The sequence below is a fragment of the Limulus polyphemus genome, unplaced genomic scaffold (assembly GCF_000517525.1).
Source record: "Limulus polyphemus unplaced genomic scaffold, Limulus_polyphemus-2.1.2 Scaffold1468, whole genome shotgun sequence".
Lineage (NCBI taxonomy): Eukaryota > Metazoa > Arthropoda > Merostomata > Xiphosura > Limulidae > Limulus > Limulus polyphemus.
Window position 1 is genome coordinate 92462 of NW_013667078.1, and position 13594 is coordinate 106055.

The following is a 13594-nucleotide window of genomic DNA, read 5'->3' on the forward strand; positions in this document are numbered from 1 at the left end:
CATCGCCAACTTTGGGGTATTTTTTACTAATTAATAGTGGGATTAACCGCCCCCAGGGATGAAAGAGTAAACATGTTTAGTGACGGGATTAGATCCCGCAACCCGCATATTTCGAGTCCAGTGCCCTAACCACCAGGCAATCCCAGGCCCCCTAGGAAATGAACAAAGCTTTGATTTGTATTAAATATAACAGTAGCAGAGTTTGTAACTGAGAAGCTACGTTTAGATATTACGGTTTGCTGTAGCACAGATATTCCAAACTAGCATGGCGCTTCGGGGATATTATTTATCAATGTTACGTGTAAAAAAGAAGTTGTACAATATTAAGATAGATAGGAGTCGCTTTGAATAAAAATAGGAGTCACTGACTGTTCTAAGCCTATCTGCGATTCTGGCAATGGATCCTAGAATATGTGTCCAAGTATACCTTTGTTGTTGAAGAAATGATAACGGTTTTTAATCAGTAATTCTTTCAAGTTTTAGATATAAATGGAGTTTCATTTTGGACAGCTTCTCGAGAATTATATAGGGATCATATTTTTTACTTATTAATACATGAATGAGAGTACTAAGAATTATGGTTTATCATTAAAGAGACTGTCACTTACCCTTACACATCGCTTCATAGAAAAGAAAACATTCCACCAACATTGCATGTGAGAAGATGTAATAAATATTTCTTCCAAGCATTACCCTTAACGTTATTTAATACACTTCACACACCATTTTACTGAAGATATCGATTATTTATGGGAGTGAATATTAGTAAAGCTTGTCAATTGTCATATCATAAAGTCAAATACTTCCTCGGTTTTTAATTATTTTTGAATGTGAGAATATAAAAGTGTCGTAAAAGTATTTTCGCAGTATTTTAAGACATTCAAGCGTATATTAACTTTGAACGTATTGCTTTCTATTTTAAAAATAGTAGTAAATCCGAACAGACAAAATGCTGGGATATTCAAAACTACATGTATAATTTGGGATTGAGGAGAGTTTCTTCATAATTTCTAGCGAATCGTATGAAAACACTATCGAGAGACTCTCATTTCCTGTCTCTCTTCGTGTTTTTATAGGCACGTAACTTTTATTCTTCTGCTGAACACAAAGTCATGTCTCCCTGTGGATCAGTGGTAATGTTATAGACTTACAATACTAAAATCTGAGGCTCGATTCCCCACGGTGGACAGAGTGCAAATAGCCTTTCTTTCTGGGATTCTTTTATGATTTTCTGGCACGTAGCTTTACATTCTTCCTCAACAAACCGTTCCTGTTTTTATTCAAAGCGACTCCTATCTATCTTAATATTGTACAACTTCTTTTTTACACGTAACATTGATAAATAATATCCCCGAAGCGCCATGCTAGTTTGGAATATCTGTGCTACAGCAAACCGAAATATTTAAATGTAGCTTCTCAATTACAAACTCTGCTACTGTTATATTTAATACAAATCAAAGCTTTGTTAATTTCCTAGGGGCCTGGGATTGTCTGGTGGTTAGGGCACTGGACTCGAAATATGCGGGTTGCGGGATCTAATCCCGTCACTAAACATGTTTACTCTTTCATCCCTGGGGGGCGGTTAATCCCACTATTAATTAGTAAAAAATACCCCAACGTTGGCGATGTATAGTATTGACTAGCTGTCTTTCCTCTAGTCTATCAATTCAAAGTATGTTTTTATGTGTATGTATTCAGTATTGTGAGTTATTAAAATTCAACGCAGTTTTAATGATTTAACTACAACAATTTCTATAATGAGGATTTGGGCAATTAAATAAGAAGAAATGTCCACTTTTCGAAAGCGTTCGGGTTATAGGGTGTCATATGTCTGTGTTAAATTGATTTTTTAAACCTATGTGTTTTTCTAACACTTATAAGATTATGAAGATTCACAATTTAGCAATTACACAGTTTTAAAATCATGAAGATTTATTCCTTTAAGAAGATAAGTAACTAAATTCATAAAGTATATTGCTTGAACAGGCATACACACCTCTAAATTCATAAAGTATATCGCTTGAACAGGCATACACACCTCTAAATTCATAAAGTATATCGCTTGAACAGGCATACACACCTCTAAATTCATGAGGTTTAGTTCTCAAGGAAAACTGGCAAATCTGGTTTTAACTATCTCTGTTGTCTGTAAATGTTTTTACACAAATCTATTGTTATTTCTACATTTTAAGCATTTCAAACTGTTATTAGTTAACTCTATCTTAGTAAACCCTCTGATAATCACTTGGACGGTTGTTTATAAGAAGAGACCCATACAAGAAAAACAATACACTCATTACTTTTTTTTTCCGGATACAAATAATTTTCAAGGTGATTCCCAAAACAAAGTTAAATACGTTCTTATGTATACTGTATAAACGGGTAATGAAAAGGTGTTCTGGCATTTAATAACAACCCGTTATTATCAACAATTGGTGTATAAGATACTTTTGTAAATGGAAGAAAATATAAAGACTAAATTATAGTATTTTGGCACTTGTGTATAAAGTTAAAATCATAAATAATGTTAAACTGGTACACAATTAAAAACACTTTATTTAGGGCTATCTATGGCCTTCAAAAAGTTGACGTTGAATATTATTTATTATTTTACAGGGTCTTTATAAATAAAATTATAAATTATAAAATTATAAATAAAATTTAGAAGCTGAGCTTAGCAGACATCACTGTTAATTGCAAAATTCCTTCCCTAACGGTTTCCATATTTTAGATTAAACGAAAACATGTTAGACATGTTAAACATGTTAAACCATTATATATGCTTTCTATTATGAAGATTTTTTGGGGGTTACTAATTAGCATATAAGTTGTGCGTATGTTAGTTAAGATAAAATGTTCTTAGTATTTGTTTGTTTAAAGTTAAGAACAAAGCTATACAATGGGCTATCTGTGCTCTGCCCACCACGGGTATCGAAAACCGGTTTCTAGCATTGTAAGTCCGCAGACCTCCCGCTGTGCCACTGGGGGGGAGAGCTGTTTTAGTGAGGAACTTGATTTAAAATTTGAAAAGTTAGCTACGTGAATACAACTTTCATCATATCAATAAGCTTATGGGACAACGTTTATGAAAAATGGTTGAATTTATATAGTTTTTAGTTAGAAAATCTTTAGTTTGAGAGTTACTCTAAACCATAATATTAATTAAAAATTATTGTGTATTTACATATTATTAACATAGTTTTGGCTGATATATTCCCACATTTAAAAATACTTTATTTAAAGTTTAGAGAAGAACTCAAAGCAATAAGTTGTAGTAACACTTATTTAAAATAAAAAAAATCTAGAAGTTACAGCCTCTACATTGTTCTTGAAATTAAGATCAGCTGACGTGTAATATTTTACAGGCTAAACATTAGGTTCCCGGATCTTAATAGTTAGATTTAAATCTAGGTGTGTATATTCCTTCTAATTTCTCTATTTCAAACATGGCACTACTTTCAAAATATGTTTAAAGTGTCAGCAATAGGGTATAACATGGGTTACTAGCAGCACTTACGAATACTCCGTCGTCAATTGCATGCTTATAAACAAAGAAATAGCGTTTTTTAGATATCACTAATACTCTCTAGTATTAAGAGACTTTATACAAGCTGTGTCCAAAGAACTTTAGCAGTAAGTTACTCGGCTTTGCTGACGTGTTTTTTAGCCTCTTACTAGAGTGCTGTTTGCTTAAAAATAGTTTTTAAATTAATTATTTTAATATATCAAGTAAAATATTCAATTTTTGATATAACGAGTGCAAAATCTACCATGATGAATTAACATAAAAAACGTATGCCGTGCATCTCAGAGTCGACGCTTTGTTCATATTTTTACAGCAATAAGACTCACCCAGAAACAATTTGTGTTGTTAGGAGCTAATCAAGTTGTGATATAAACAATCACACCTAGTCAAGTTCACGTGCACATACTTGTTACAAGTTAAACTAGAGTCTACATACTTGTTACTAGTCAAGTTCACGTGCGCATACTTGTTACTGGTCAAGTTAGAGTGTACATACTTGTTACCAGTCAAGATCGAAACACATACTTGTTACAAGTTAACCTAGAGTACACAAATTTGTTATTAGTCAAGATCGAGTGCACATTCTTGTGCCAAGTCAAGATCGAATTAAGTTTCAGTGCACAAACACAGAAAGAACATTTAACATTGGACACGCAAAATATAATGAGTACAACGAAAGAAAATATGATTTTATAAGTAAAGAAACTTTAGCAGAAAAATAGACGACATTCCCATACTCTCGACTGGAACTAGAACGTACATACTATTGCCATTCGGTAAGCTGAGCTTACACAACGTTATTTGAAAACTTTCTCTGATGTTCACAACGTAGTCTCATTTTTGTATTATCGTCACGCAAAAGAGATTCGTCATTATGACGCAGAGGAAAGAGGACTGATACTTACTTATTGGATAATCTTAAAATAAGTGTAAGTTTATCCCATGGTATTGGCAGTATGACATAACACACTCTCTAAATAGAGTAAATTCTAACGTGGTTAGACGGTAAGAAGACGATGAACTGTCAAAGATTCTAGTTTAACAATGGGATTTAGATGGTGAGAAGACGATGAACTTTCAAATATTTTAGTTTACCAATGGGATTTAGACGGTGAGAAGACGATGAACTATCAAAGATTCTAGTTTAACAATGGGATTTAGACGGTGAGAAGACGATGAACTATCAAATATTCTAGTTTACCAATGGGATTTAGACGGTGAGAAGATGATGAACTATCAAAGATTCTAGTTTACTAAGGGGATTTAGACGGTGAGAAGACGATGAACTTTTAAAGATTCTAGTTTAACAATGAGATTTAGCTCTAGCCTTGGTAAGGAAAACTTTTTCGAATGTTAGAAATAATCTTATTTTCTTGTTAATGAAATGTAACATGGGAAGATGTTTAGTGCTAGTACAATAAGATTTTCCTTAATTGAATAGTTTGTGCATTCCTTCTCTTCGAGCCCAGATAAAGACACATACCGAATGACACCATAAGTTTGGTTTGAATAGCAAGACATTTTATAATTTTTTTTTCAAGTGGCTTGACCTAAAATAAACTGGAAAGTAAGCATTCTAAACTTAAGAAAAAACAATATAATTTGAAAAATTACTTGACTTAAGTACTCTGGGACAACAAGACGTTTCTTCATCAGGAGTAAGAACAGCTTTTACCTATTTATGTTTGTTTGCTTCTGATGATAAAAGGCCATCGTTTGAACCACTTGAACCAAGAGATTTTGTAATCTCAGGAGCAGCGTTTTGTGTGTGCTTCAAAAGATTTTTCCAAACAACTGACAAAGATAATACGTTGAGACATATGATAATACCTACAGCTTACACAAATAATCATTTAAAAGCAGCCCATTTGTAGATAGTACGTTTACATGCAGACACTAACCAGTTAGTTGCGTCTTCTTGTCAACTGTTTCTTTACAATACTTTTATTTTGTTCGAAGGTAGTTATTTGATAAGATAATAAAATACAGGCACTGTTTGATGGTGTAATAAATTTCCGAAAGAATCCATTTTAAAATGAACAAAGGGATTCTCATGCATTTAATACACAATTCCCACCTGTTGATTTGATCATTTATTGATACATTATTTTTGGTAGTTTCCAAAGTTTAAAACAAATCTAAAAAATAAAACATTTGCGTGGTTGTCATTATTTTAAAACCCTGATCACTGAAACCGTAGCAAATTGCAATGGTTGTATCTTTTTACAAATATTAGCTAAACAACAATTTTGGCTATTAATTTTGTTTTGTACGAAAATACACACACGCATATATATATATATAACAAGTCCACTCTGATGTTCTAGAGTGAATCAAAAATTAGAATATCGAAACGTTGAAAGTCCCATTCATCCTTTTGAGTGAACTTTTTCAGGGAACCAGTGTTCCACATGTTTCTGTATAAATTTAATGTGCAGGCAAACTATTTAGCAAAGCAAAGTTTTGGTTGTAGCTCAAACAAAGTTCGTGTTTCTCACACATACATTAACCATGCATGTTCTAAGTGTAAAATCATGACAGTAATATCTAAAGTTTCTCTAAATATCTTTGTTTTACATATTGCAATATATTATGAAAAAATTTCACCCTTATACTACTTTCGAGCTAATGGTTTAATTAGATCTTTTTACCGGAATCACAGCTAATGGGTTAATTAGAGCTTTTTACAGAAATCACAACTGTTTTTCTAAATCTGTCCGTGTGGATGAACCACTGGCATTCATCTTAACAAATAAACATGGTTCAAGTTGTAGTTTGAGATGTACAATGTTTTTACATTGTATAAAGCATTCCCAGTCACTAGCTAAAAGTTAAATTGCGCACGCTTATTCGTTTACTTGTCTTTATAACAAAAGGCATGGTTGTATAGTACCGATTCAGTCTTGTATATATAGTTGGAGATAAGTGCACTCATCCAATAATTGAAATGACACAAGGAAACAAAACTCAGAGAATAAATTTTATTTTTATATAGCTATTAGAGTATCTCTCTTTTTATATCCAGATCTGATATGGCCTGATGGTTAGGGCGCTCGATTCTCAATCTGCGATTCGCAGGTTTGAATCTTTTCAACCCTAGGGGCGTTATAATGGTACGGTCAATTCTACGTTTCACTGAAAAGATTAGCAGTGAGTGGTACTGACTAAGTGTCTTCCCTCGAGTCTATCATTTCTAAATTAGGAACAGCTAACGCAAATAGCTCCCGAGTTGCTTTTCGCGAAATTCAACAAACAAACAACTTATCTCCTTTTCTAAAAACTATAGATACAATGATATCTAATTTCCAAAAATCTGATAAATCGAATTATTTTTGTGGTTTCGCCAGATTCTTTAGGTTATGAACAGAAGATTAAAATCAGAAATGTTTATCAGGAAAATAGCATGCATTAAAAAACACTCTATAAAATAAAAGGAAAAGTAGCTTTCCACAAGTTTTTTTATATATACTTACAAAATTAAAAACATGTCTCACCTTTATGAGAACAGTAACAGTAAAACAAAGAATTTAAACAAAAAATATAATGTTTAATAGTCTCAGACGCGACATAATTGCTATGACAAGCATAATATTTATCAAATTAATAATGAACAATGACACTAATAACACTAGCTCACGCAGTCTAGAATAGCTTAAAGTATTTAAACTCAAAGACAATGATATCTTTAAGGAAAACCCAAACTCTCTAATAAAGAAAATTATTTTAATCACAGAAACACGAAATTCTGTGCAGCCACTACAAACATGGACGGATTTTCAATATGGATTTTCTATAAAATTACTTCCTCATAATTTTGCTTGTTCGAGAATTATCTTTACAACAGATTTGGTAACAGTCTTTAGTTAACACACCTTGTTAAATACCCATTGAAGTTTATGACAATTACAATTTCTTTTCAGAGTTAGTTCGCGTGCGGGATCTTTGTAATTAGAATCGTGTTAACGTAGCATCCACTCTTTTATTATCGTAGCATTCAGCTCACCTGCTCATGATCAGATACAGTGCATTAGCTACATGCAAATGTATATTGAGAAATAAAGGGTTTAATATAAAACATGTACATTATATATGTGAATACATATTTTCTTTTCAGCTCCGAATTATTTATTGTTAGTTTGAGGGACTACTTGATAGATCTCTTTACGTCTCTCAAGACAACAATAGCAACCAAGAGCTATTGTTCAATGATCTTACATGTTAAGTTACTTAAGTATGTAATTTGTTTACCCATTTGTTTATATAACATTATTTATACAGATAACAACCAATGAGTGACATGATGATCTGTAATATTTCATGTAACTCAAGTTTTCTAAGATGAGCACGTGGTTAATATTCAGCTTTTGAAGTTAAGATCTACAGAACTAATTACTATAACAGATTTTATATTTTCCGACCAATGTAGTTTGATGTTTCAAACTAACTTGTTTGAGTTAATCTCTCAAATTCCACCTGACATATTAGTTGCTTGTTTGTTCATGACGTCTCTTCAAGCTAGAACCAGTGTTGATATTCTTAGAAAAACAATGGACCTAAGTACAATATCAGGACTAGTTTAATTTGTGGAAGAATTAATAGTATAAGAATATTATACAATATTTTGAACTAAACCTATTTGTTTTCGCGCCTGAAACTTGTAAGACATTATCGTACACGCTAAAGAACTGGCACGTGATATGAGTTTTACAAACTAACTTAGATTTAGTATGCCCTTCATACCTTAATTGATGTCATTTTCATTCATTTATTTATTTTCATAAATAATGGCTTTTAGATTAATTTTATGGAGATTTAACTAATATCGAGATGAACATGTATTTCCTAACTTACTATCTTTTAGTATTAGGAAAACTACGTAAAAATTAACAGTGAAATAATATGTGATCACTGAATCTAATACTTTTAGCCAGTCAGCGGCTCAGAAGTGAGTGTAAAAGTTAGTTTTATAACCCTAAAAATCTGGTTTCGAAACTTTTGGTGGACATAACACAAATAGCCCACTGAGTAAAAAACAAACAAACAAATAATGTATCGTGTTAAATGAAAAATTAAAGTCCAAAAGAATCTGTTTGTAGAGAGTTTCAAGCAGTGTTGCATTTGAAAGATGTTAGCGCCTCCTGCATTTAGACTCTGAAACTTAGGTAACGAAACATACTATCTAAGAATATTGTTCGAGTGCCTCAAAATGAAGGATTTTGCCAAGAAGCGTAGTCTTTTGTTTATGCCAAATAAATCCCATATTTACATTTTTTTTATATTTAAAATTTAAGCAACCCTCTGTTCTGTTTGCATTTATACTTATATACCTACGAACACATGTTTCAAATCTCGAAATCATTTTAAACGCAAAAATATCGAAGTTTCAAGAATTTTCTGTAAAGATAAATGTTGATTTCGATTAAAAAAGGCTACTATGTCAATTATTATAGCGAGGGGATTTCGCGCTTCTAGCCTTTTTTGGTCAACCTTGTATCATTCAAACGTAATTACTCACATTCCTAGTAAGAAAAAGAGCTTTAATATTGACCCGAGTTGTTTACAGTAATTACTTATCGTTAAAACTCGTCACTTGGTTTGGGGATAATTGACAAATGACAAAGCAGACATAATTAACGAGTCTAAATAACGACAAATTTGAGAAATTAAGATCTCAACCATACAAGATGATGAAACCAAAGTGACTGTCCGTAATGAATACACTATTGTAACAACAGAAAGTAGGATGGCGCTGAAGAGGATCAGAAGATGGAGGAACGAACGATATAACTAAAGAAGGAGGGATGGCACTGAAAAAGATCAGAGGATGGAGGAACGAATGATATAACTAAAGAAGGAAGGATGGCGCTGAAGAAGATCAGAGGATTGAGGAACGAATCATATGACTAAAGAAGAAGGGATGGCGCTGAAGAAGATCAGAGGATGGAAGAACGAATGATATAACTAAAGAAGAAGGGATGGCGCTGAAGAAGATCAGAAGATGGTGGAACGAATCATAATACTGCGGTTGGGCATAAAAGTGTTGTTTCAAAATTAGATTTCGCTAATTCTAAAGTTTGTATTGAAGAATCTAAACTTACACCTAAAGACTATTTTCTGGAACCTTTTTAAGAAAATCGACTTCAAAAATGATAAATATACTCTAAGCGAAAAGGTGTGATTCCCTTAGTGTTGACAAGGTAAGAATTCACACCCCCCAAGGTGTAAAGTTAGAACGAAACAAAGTTCACACTCCTGCTATACATGTAAAAATGTGAAATGTAGAAAGTCGAGCAGAAACAACAACAAAAACTGCTGGCAAACTCACTTGCGTTAAGATAATTGTATTATTATTAAAACGTTTTATAAACAAACTTTTCTAAGAGGAAATAGCTTCAAAATGTATTCATTATATAGTTCTTACTTATATGAAGTATGTTTTTTTTAAAAATATTACCTCTTAATATTTCTAAATCTGTGGTGCGTGGGTTTTTTCTTTGTTCATTTTTTATGAAGGGTGTAAAATAAGATTTTGTTTAGAGTGTAATGATTTTTTTATCTTAACTGTGGGTGGAGTAGTTAGAATTTTATCTTAGAAATTTCTACAGCTTTGTAGATCGTTATAGACCTTTAAAAAACATACATAGTTTTCTGTTACGCATAACACGTAAAATTGTTCATTAACAAAAGCATGTAGTTTCGTTTACTTCATTATATTGCTCGTTAGCGCCATTAGCATTTCATTCAAATGGCATGACTGTATTCTAACAGCTTCGTCATTAGAGTGAAGAAAAACTGTATAATACATGATATAAAGTAACCAATGAAAGGAATTCTCGTGAGACGGAGATATTTGATTAGACCACGTAGGATATCCTGTTCATTTTCAGCAGTGTTGATCGAGGGAAACGAGGCTGGTTCAGCATATTTGCATTCACTTTCTGTAATAGCTTGTTGTTTGCTTCATCACATCAGTAGGCGATTTCTTCTACTCTCGACACCAGAGCAGTTTGATACGTATCAGCAAACAGGGTAGCCAACCTGATGATGCTATTAAAGAACTTGTACATGTATCATTTCTCAGTATAAATGTTGGTTTACGTTCTTGAGGACAGTTAAAGCTATACCCTGTGTGTATATATATTTTAAAGCTTATGGTGAAAGGCTAAAACTTTTTTCATATTAAACAAACATTGAAAAAATACTCAACAAGAAACCAGGTATAAATTCTACTCAGTCATCCTTTACACATTTTTGCGGAATTTCAAAGTTATTTTTTTTATTATTTAAACTTTAATGTGAAAAACGGATATGTTTTTAAAAAGGAAACTTCGGAAAGACTGATTTATTAAAATTTTATATGCAAACAGTTTAGTTGGAAACTCGATTATATCAATAATAAAAAAAAAGTATATTAATGCCTAGTCAGATATTTTGAGGGTTTGTTTAAAACTCAAATATTTAGAAAAGAAATGTTCGTTCATTACTGCCTGATTACCTTCACCTTAATTAATAGATCTAATTAGCAACGGGCCCGGCATGGCCAGGTGGTTAGGGTGCTTGATTCGCAATATGAATGTCGGGTGTTCGAATCCCCATCCCACCAAAAATGCTCTTACTTTCAGTCGCGAGGTTGTTATAATGTGATAGTCAATATCACTATTTGTTGGTAAAAGAGTAGCCTTCCCTCTACTCTTTCACTGCTAAACTAGTGACGGCTAGCGCAAATTGCCATCTGGTAACTTTGCGCGAAATTCAAACCAGTTCATACATATACTTATACATATGTTTTATTGATGCTTTGGACTCGTTCAGACCCTACTAATTAAGATTATATCCTCTTGTCTTCTTTAAAAAGGCATACAAGATGTTGTACAGAGTGTATACGTACTTGTAACCAATGTCAGTTTACGAAGAATTGGATGAAAGTTGGTCATTTAAATTATTTTTATCAACTTTTAATATATTCAAAAGAAATGTAAATTTATCAAGTTTTAGATCATGAGGCCAAAATCAAACTGTTTACTCCAAGCATCTTTTCTCTACATATCCACGTTCATTCCATAGCAGTGCATACCTTTAGGTCACATAGCATTTGATTATTATTTTTCAACTTATGACGCTTCTTTTTGACCAATGCAATTTCTTATTTTCTCCTACGTTATTGGCCAGTGTAATTTTTTATTTCCCCTTATATTATTGCCCAGTGTAATTTTTATTTTTCCTACATTATTTTCAATGTAATTTTATATTTTCTCCTGCATTATTCGTCAATGTAATTTTCTATTTTCTCCTACATTATTCGTCACTGTAATTTTCAATTTTCTCCTATGCTATTGGCCAGTGTAATTATTTATTTCCCCTATATTATTGCCCAGTGTAATTTTAATTTTTTTCCTACATTATTTTCAATGTAATTTTCCATTTTCTCCTGCATCATTCGTCACTGTAATTTTCTATTTTCTCCTACATTATTCGTCACTGTAATTTTCAATTTTCTCGTATGCTATTGGCCAGTGTAATTATTTATTTTCCCCTATATTATTGCCCAGTGTAATTTTTATTTTTTCCTACATTATTTTCAATGTAACTTTCCATTTTCTCCTGCATTATTCGTCACTGTAATTTTCTTTTTTCTCCTGCATTATTCGTCACTGTAATTTTCTTTTTTCTCCTGCATTATTCGTCACTGTAATTTTCAATTTTCTCCTATGCTATTGGCCAGTGTAATTATTTATTTCCCTCTACATTACAGGCCAATGTAATTATTATTTTCTTCTACATTATTAGCCAGATACTCATGTGTTCTAAATTTTTTACAGTGTTGAGTATTATGGCTTAAAATATAAATCTCTTAAATATTTTTATTTCCTTTCACACCTGAAATCTTAATTTTTTGTAGAATATTACGTGGGTTGTTTAATTCAATTTAAATTTATTTACCCTATATTATGTTCTTACCTTGTATGTGTATATAACTTATTTCGCTACAACCATTTTCTACATTTATGTATTGTAGTTCACGAGCAGATGGTTCGTTACTCTTGTTTAGAAGTTCTACAAATATGCAGATATTTAACAAAATACATTGAGGAACTTTCAAACTAAGCGTGGATGACTATTTTAAACGTCCATCATTATAGCGCTCCTGGTGGAATAGAATAGCTTCCAATGAAACGGTCTCTACATGTTGTCCCCAATGGCACAGCGGCATGTCTGCGGACTTACAACGCTAGAAACAGGGTTTTGATACTCGCGGCGGGCAGAGTACAGATAGCCCCATGTGTAGCTTTGTACTTAATTACAAACAAACAAACTATGCATGTTTAATTACTCCAATCTAAGAAAATGAAATCTAAATATAATATTAAAAAGAGAAAGTTTAATAATCTTTAAAAACTTACAATGTATCAATGAATTTCAATAGTAATATTAAGAAAGAACCAATTGTTTGTTTACAGTTTTATTTATATGTTATGTACACATAAAAAATTGACCAAAAATGCATAGCTTAGGAAACACTTACAGAATGAAAGAAAAAATAAAAATAATGGCTGAAAACAACAAGAATTTATATTATGTAACAAGTTCTTATTCTGGCTGCACTAGAAAACAACATATTGTTGTCGGAAAGATGCAACTTTAGGGAACAAAGTAATTGAAACAAATCATATATGAAGATTAACGTTGTAGAATTGTCATTCTATGTTAAAGTCAATCATTTCATATTTTCAAACTTTGTTACTACTGATTTTAATACTATTAGTTTGTTAATCGTTTTTTAAATTTGTTTCATCCGGGATATTACAATTTATTGCTGGTTCCTGGTCAGGTTAGGGCGCTCGACTTGCAGTCTGCGAGTTCGAATCTCCGTCCCACCAAATATACTCGCCCTTTCAGCTGTGGGAGCGTTATAATGTGACAGCCAATTCCACTATTTGTTGGTAAAAGAGTAGCCGAAGAGTTGGCGGTGGGTGGTGATGACTAGCTGCCTTCCCTCTAATCTTTCACTCGTGTAGCTTTGCGCGAAATTCAAAATAAACAAACAAACAATCTTGCTGGTTCCTTAGG

The 13594-nt window shown here is 32.3% G+C and overlaps 1 protein-coding gene across 2 annotated transcripts in view; it reads right to left on the bottom strand.

Moving 5' to 3' along the window:
* Positions 1-13594, bottom strand: part of LOC106463715 (Krueppel-like factor luna) — a 120767-nt gene that overhangs the window by 44190 nt on the left and 62983 nt on the right. The window contains exon 1 of one of the 2 annotated variants that reach the window (XM_022391299.1): positions 5202-5278. The exons of the other annotated variant lie outside the window; for it this stretch is intronic. The gene's annotated coding sequence lies outside the window, so the exon portion shown is untranslated. Of the gene's footprint in view, positions 1-5201; positions 5279-13594 lie in introns of those variants that run through there. 2 annotated transcript variants of the gene reach the window in all.